A 7,535-nucleotide genomic window follows, 5' to 3' on the forward strand; every position below is an offset into this window, starting at 1 on the left:
GTCTATAATTTAGTTCCCGTGAATACGGTAACGTTACGCTAATTGATTAAGATTGTATAGGCCTATTGATTTCGTCGCTCACATCACGAACTAACACAATTAAATTCAATTGTGTTAGTTCGTGAAATCAAAAAATACGCGCTACTGACGTTAAGGACTTTTTGTGTGGTAAAGAATACAAAATTGCTTGACAACCAATACGCGCTCGTTTTGACGCGCTACTGTGATTTCACGAACTAACACAATCTACTTTGATTGTGTTAGTTCGTGGTGTGAGCGACGATTTATAAAATAATTTTTAAAAAGCCAAGCTGATTATTCTATAAAAAAAAAACCCGAAACATGGCAGGATAATTCAATATTTCAGAATGAAATTGAAATAAGTGGATGCAACGTATCGTAAAGAAGGACAGACTCTGCAGTGTCTGTACATTAGTAATAACAGACTAGATTTATTTGATGAAAACGTTTAAGCTATTTGGATCGAAATAATTATTCCTTAGACAAATCCAGTGTAATTAGTACAGTTTCTCGCTCCTGATCAAAAACAAAATTCGTGGTCATGTACCGGTAGATCTTCAAAATTAACAATGACTATCACCATATGCTAAACTTTGCATAATTATCTCAAATTATTTAAGTACTAGTAGACTTGCCACAAGTCTCTTATTTGTTATTATTTTTCTCATTCTGGACAGCGCCACCAACGAGAAAGTTAATTTAGAGGAAATCGAGTATGGGACGCCAATTAAATTAGGTATGGCGCGCACTAAGTGCAATAAAGAGTGAGTAACCTAAAATTAGGGCCTGGAACCCAGGCTAAAGTACTAGCTACGGTACTTCATCAATTATCGATCATATTATATAAACCAACTAAATATAAGTTCACTAAAAGTATAACGCAGATAAATTTTATGAGATGCTACACTCCTGGAATTCTTCGAGTATGACGGAACTTAGACAGCTTGATCCCGGCCTCTAGGGCTCCGGTAAGAAGTTGTTATTCGTTTTAAAAAAAAAAGTGGCGGTAAAGGGGATGAAGAGGGAATGTCTTTACTGAGTCGTGTCTTGATTTTTAACTCGTTGGCGTTGCCAGTTTTACTTGTGGTGCATGTATGAAATATGCATGTGTTCTGTTGTTGTTGCTGTTTTTCTTTTTTTTTTTTTTTCTTGTAAAACTGTCATATAGGCCCTAAGTTTTTTCCCATTTTTTGGTTATAGTTCTGGTGGGTACAGCTGACCGCCTAAGGACACCAAAAGTAGAAGTATAACAAGAGGGGTAGAAATATGTGGGCAAGAAGGAAATTGTGTTGCAGAAAAATGTATTTTGCCAAGTTATGTGGGGGTTTGGAATTCTGGTTGCTATTAATGTGAAAGCTTATTTATTTCTTTTATCGAATTGATTTGAAAGGCGCCGTTTTAGGGCCTATTGGTATTATTTTTGTATTCATTTGCTACGGACTTCACAATATAGACTGACTTATCTAAGTATTAGGATACTCACAGCCTCACGAATACCTCATAAAAAGAAAACAACTGCTTTTCTTCATCTACATTAATTATATTAATTTTATTTTATATATTTTATTAATTACATATACAACTGTGCTTGAAAGCTTGTTCAGTAGGTTACCGACTGTTCTCCCACAAGGATCAGTAAAAAACGACAATAGCAATAGCATATCATTTTAAAAAAAAACATACAAAATCTAAAAAAAAAAAAAAAATCACAATCACAAGTCGCAGAAAAGCTTTACAAATATAAAGTTAAAATGTAGATAAGAAAACGTAATGTAGATAATTTCCTGCATTTGTAGAGATTGTAAAATTTTACAGTATATATAGCGCTTTGACATGTTATAATTAAACGATTATTAAGAAGAAAAAAAAGCCGGTGTCAACTCTGGGCTCGCATAAATGTTTATTGGATTCTGCATGGTGGTGTTCCCGTCATTTTTTTTTCTTAGCTTAAGTTAACAACTTTTTGTCATTTACCGTACATTATCTTTCAAATTTAAATTAGGCCTATAAAACTAACAAAATAAAAACAAAATTAAAAACACTTCCGATGTAAGAATTGTAAAGCATTTTTAAAATAGCCTTAATAATTTTACATTTATTTAGTTTTCTTAGTACATATAGTGTTTTGATTCCTTATGATTTCAATATTTAATCTCCAGCTGCGATTGTCTACGAATGTAGTTCGCAGTTCCAATGTACATGCAATCTCAACTGTATGTCATTCGTGTCCATTGGGTTGTGTGTACGTCACGTGAAGTCTATGATCATTTATTTTATTTAGGAAACATTCAACTTTAATAATTATCACATAATTTGGCAAAGAACCCCCCCCCCTCCCCACTTTTTCTTAAAACATGATTTCAGCATTTGAATATCTGGGACGAAAAGTAAAACAGAATGTATTTGCTACGGCACTCGTAAGTTATATTCAATAAGCCTGAGGCCATGCCTTATTTCAAAAAATATCAAATGAAAAATCATGATGACAAAACAGTTCGCCTATAATGATTACAATTAAGATGTCTACATTTTTATGTTATTTAAGGAATAGGCCTATTGTTTTAGGGTTTTCATAGCGAAGTAGTACTGTATTTAATGTTTGTGGTACATGACGTAGATAGTTCTCAAAAGATCTGAAGTTGTTTGTTGAGAAAGGCTCGACGTTTTGATTGAATTGCTTTAATCGTCTTCATGAGAATAATATCTGCAGAGAATCCAAACAGAGAAATATTTATATGTTTGGATAGTGTGTTTACTGTCCACCAGTTTCAAATGACATGACTAATTCTTTGAGTCAACAGAAGACATGGGATCACCTTTATCCCCTGTCATTACCAACATCTTCCTCGAAGAATTTGAACATGAGCTCTTCATTCTGCCACCCGGCGGTAGTCTTGGGGTCCTCCTAGCTTCGGATAATTTTGTTTTTTTAGATGATGAGAAATGCACTCGTGCATTTACGAGACTTCTACTGATGAATGAATACACACTGAAATAATAGTTTTCCCTCATTACTATGGACAATTAATAATTGCGATGATGAAGATGATGATGATGATGATGATGTGATGATGGGAGGCATCGTAGCAGGTGACGACAGGCTCCTGTGCTAGGTTAATTAACAGGCCCTTTGATACGAGTGTCAACCGAGGCCCGTAGGCCCTTATCCCGTGTTCGTCGTCACATTTTCAATGCATACAATCGTAATTATCTACAATTTATATAATCAGTACATTCTCGACTGTCATGAAAATATCATATCTGAAAAATTACGTTATATGCATGCTCGGAAGCTGAAAGTTTAATCTAAAAGTTTAATATATGTTTCATGTTGTTTATTGAATTGTCTTTAATGATAAGTTCAGACCCATATTTGTTTCCTTAGGCCTAAATCATAAAAAAAAGTCCGCTGTATATCCAAATTTCAGGAAATTACACGTTTTATGCATGCACCGAAGTGAGAATTTTGTTTTATGTTGTTCGTTGAATGGTCTTTAAAAATATTACCGTCTAACATGACCACAACATAAGGAAGTCCATTCTTAAATGTTTAATAGATAGTACAGAGAATTATGATTGTTTATCAAAATCATTATACACATCAGTGTTAAATCCAATTTAAAAAAAAAAAAAAAAAACATTTTCAGTGCACGCGCCGACGTGGAAAGATTAACCTAATAAGGTTGTTAATAATGCGGTTCTAAAATTACTCTTATGACCACAACTTTTAAGTAACTAAAAGAAAAATAATAATGCATTTGTACTGTACCGCCACCAGTAAGTAATTAAATATGCATAAATGTCTTCTGTGATTGGTTGATTGCCAACATTTCAATGCTTAAATCACAGAAAACCACAAATTTATATTCAGTACATTCTCGACAGTCTTGGAAATGTGGACTTTGGTTGGGTGCGTTATACATACTCTTCGTAACACCCCACCTACTGGATATACGGGCTTAGAAACTTTACATTTTACCTGAGAATTAATACAGTATTATACGCTAATTAGATATCTTCTAAATTTCTCAGTATTTTTTTTAAATTCCTTTTCCACTTCCAACGCAGTATGATTTGAATTTACATACCATTCACGTCGTTGCTCTTCTTCAGATTCTGTGTTCATTTTCAGTCTCTCACTGCTCGGTGGTCATTTTTGACTTTCATTTTAGATGTAGGCCTACTGTATCTAATTGTGTTTGTCTATATTTTTGGCTTCGTTTAGGTAGGTGGCATTTCTGACAGAAAGAGTTGGAATTCGCCAGAACACCATGCACTGCTATCACTTTATATTTTCGAACGGTGCGAGAATGTCTAGTTCCGCTCCTGCCTCTAGGTGCCCGGAAATTGCACTCTCATACCTTAACAATACAATTTAGGGGAGTGCGACCGCACCCTTTGTACCTCCTCTGCATCCGCCCCAGTTCATCATTTGGCAGCACAATAATGTTGACCTAGATGGTCTTTCTGGATCACGTGAATTCTCAACACAGAGCAATCATGTTTCATGGAAGAGGAGCACAACTGCTCATTACCTTTTCATGATGTTTTGGCTACCAGACAGAATACATGGACTTTGTCACATTCAGTCTACTGACAGATATTTAAACAAACGCTCATTTCATCACCGTCCACTAAGAATGGAGTCACCTCAGAACTATCTACGTGGTGTGTACAGTACCGCAATCATTAAATACATTATTTAAGGAAATTATCTACGAAATAAGAGAATAAATTACGAAAATTATGAATTTGCTGATGGCAAGCAAAATAATGCAACAAATAAATAGTAATGTGCAACAATTATTAACATATGGGATGAAGAAAAAATGAAACGTGGCAAAAGAAGAAATCTGACAACCTGTCACAGATAACTATACAACTTACGAATAAAAAATTGTAAGAAAACAAGCAAGACCGCCTATCAACATGGTCGCTGATAGAGTTCGTCGGCGACCGAAGTAGTCGAGTGCAGTAATACTCAGTGCATAAGCCAGGATTTCTATAGCGCCAGACACAAAGAACGCTAAATAATGATTAACTCCAAAGTCGGAAGAACTTAAAGAGAGTCCAAAGTATGAAATATTAACAGCAATCCTAAAAAAATAAAAATAAAGAACAGTAAGGGTATATTTGAATTAATCGAATAATATCTGTCACTTGTTCATTTTTAAATTTATGTATTATAGGCCTATGCAATATTTTACAACAGTGGTAAACACTCTTGCGATGGGTTCATAAAATGTAAAACATGCAAATGTATAGGTCTATCAAGATAGGCCTACTACGGTGACGGACTTCCGCCAAACATTACAAAAATTTATTTTTATTAGGGCGTAGTGACCTATTACGGCGTTATAACGCCCTAATACGTCGTTATAACGCCCTAATTACGGCGTTAGGATATCTTTAGTGTAAGATTGAGAAATTACTTTCTTGGTCAGTTTTTTCACAATTTGCACTCTATAAACGAATGTTTAATTGTCTACGAAGGGACGAGCATTTTTTACGAAGGCTATTTATCTTCAATACCGGTACAGTAACAGTAACGATAACGTTTACAGCAGTGATAAAGCTTGAAGATAGCAATGACTAAGGGAATTATGACGGCGGTGGCGACGGCGACGACAACTGGCGTCGGTGAAGGCGGTGACGGCGATGACAACAACAACAACAATAATTAGAAGTCTCAGAAATGTAAGACTCAAAATGTTACATTACCAGCAAAATATGACATTGGTGGTTCGTTTTGCAATTGGCCAGCTTTTAAATAAATCAACGAAAGAAAGCGACGAAATTTTACCCTGAAAAGAATATAAAATTCACACTTATTTTATAATTTATACTTATCAATAATTAATTTTAAAACAATATTATTATTAACAATTATGAATCATTTTAATTAAACAAAGGTATATATTGTTATTTTAGTGATAACACCGACAGTGGGTGACAGCAATTGCAATGACAATACAAATATATAAATACATTAGCAATTATCATAGGAAAATGTATAATAATAATCAATTTACAATGAGATGTAAGTATCCAAGGGGGAAAATAAACATACAACGTGCTCAGAAAATTGAAAGTCCTGTGGTAAGCTGACGGCATTAGCTTTTGCTGCTTTCACAACAATCTGTTTTGCTTCGTCGTATCTTTTCTGCGAGATAAGCCATCGAACAGATTCAGGAAAAAATCTATAAAGTGCAATAGTGAACATTGAAATGACGTACAAAGTTTGCAGAAAAGTATGGTTTTACATTATTCTTATAATTATCATCAGTCAATCAACCAATCATTTGTCAATTGGTCAATCAATCAATTTCATTCATTCATTCATTAACTGACTGATTGGAAACTGATTGAATAACCGTGTGTTTTTCAAGATAAATAGTTCACTCATGGTATATACACGAAAGAACTTAGGCCAAGTACACTCACAACGAGCTGTAGCTTTCTCCAATCACGAATAAAATACGCGAGGCCTGCCAACAATATAAGACCGAATGCAAAGAAAAATTCATCACCAGTCCGGCCCATGTACGTTTAGATACACCCACAGTCTCGGTTCCTGTTACATGAGTAATCGAAAAAATATTTAATAGTAGAAGTTGATAATATGTTAGCATGCTGTGTAACCCTATTACTGAAACACATTAGGAATTCACATAAAATTCTAACAGGTCTTCGCATGGGTTATTGTTTCCAAGTTAGTGTCATTTTTAACTTGGTAAGTGAACAAAAGACGATTTGTTTTTTAATTGTTTAAATAAACAAAATTGTCTATGACCAATAAAATTACATAGTTTTAATTTGCTGTCTTTGTCTTATATTATGCAAGTTAATAAGGCTAATAACTTTCAATTGAAAATTATAACGAGAAAATTGTTTCATAGTTTGATAACAAACGTGGCCTAAAATTCAGCAAAAAGTTTGATTCTAATGCTAAAGAACCATATTATACCAGTGGTGATACACTGTGAATCAAATAATTGAAAATGACGAGCCGATGCAAATTTATACATAAAATTGTAAATTCAATACCGTAGATATTTTCATTTTTACAGGATTTCCAAAAAAGACTGGAAGCTAGATTATAGGATAAATTGGAGAAACAGAACAAAAAACAAAAAAAACAACAACAACAATAAAAAAGCAGGATACCTATAACAAACGCAGTGATAAATACAGCAATGTTTGCCGCCGCCGTGACGAATCGTAACGCAGTGTAGACGCCGAATGACGGAGCAAATGAAGTTATGATCCCAGAAGCGCACTGTAATCCAATAGCTACAAACAGAATCGGTTTTCGTCCAAATCTATGGAATGAAATTGTGTTGAAAATTAATACATAATAAAGTCATTAAAAATACCAAATATATAATGTAACAATAGTGAAAATAATATAGCAATATGGCTATCTATTTAAAATCATTAACAATGATATAACGTGTCCACTTAATATCAAATTTGGTGGACGAATGTTTAATATACTGTATATACATATATGT

At 34.0% G+C, this 7,535-nt stretch overlaps 1 pseudogene; it reads right to left on the reverse strand.

Moving 5' to 3' along the window:
- Positions 1 to 7,535, reverse strand: part of LOC117103164 — a 17,689-nt pseudogene that overhangs the window by 5,995 nt on the left and 4,159 nt on the right.

Source organism: Anneissia japonica, unplaced genomic scaffold, assembly GCF_011630105.1.
Source record: "Anneissia japonica isolate Jap-2015-1 unplaced genomic scaffold, ASM1163010v1 scaffold2652_len1590060_cov184, whole genome shotgun sequence".
NCBI lineage: Eukaryota > Metazoa > Echinodermata > Crinoidea > Comatulida > Comatulidae > Anneissia > Anneissia japonica.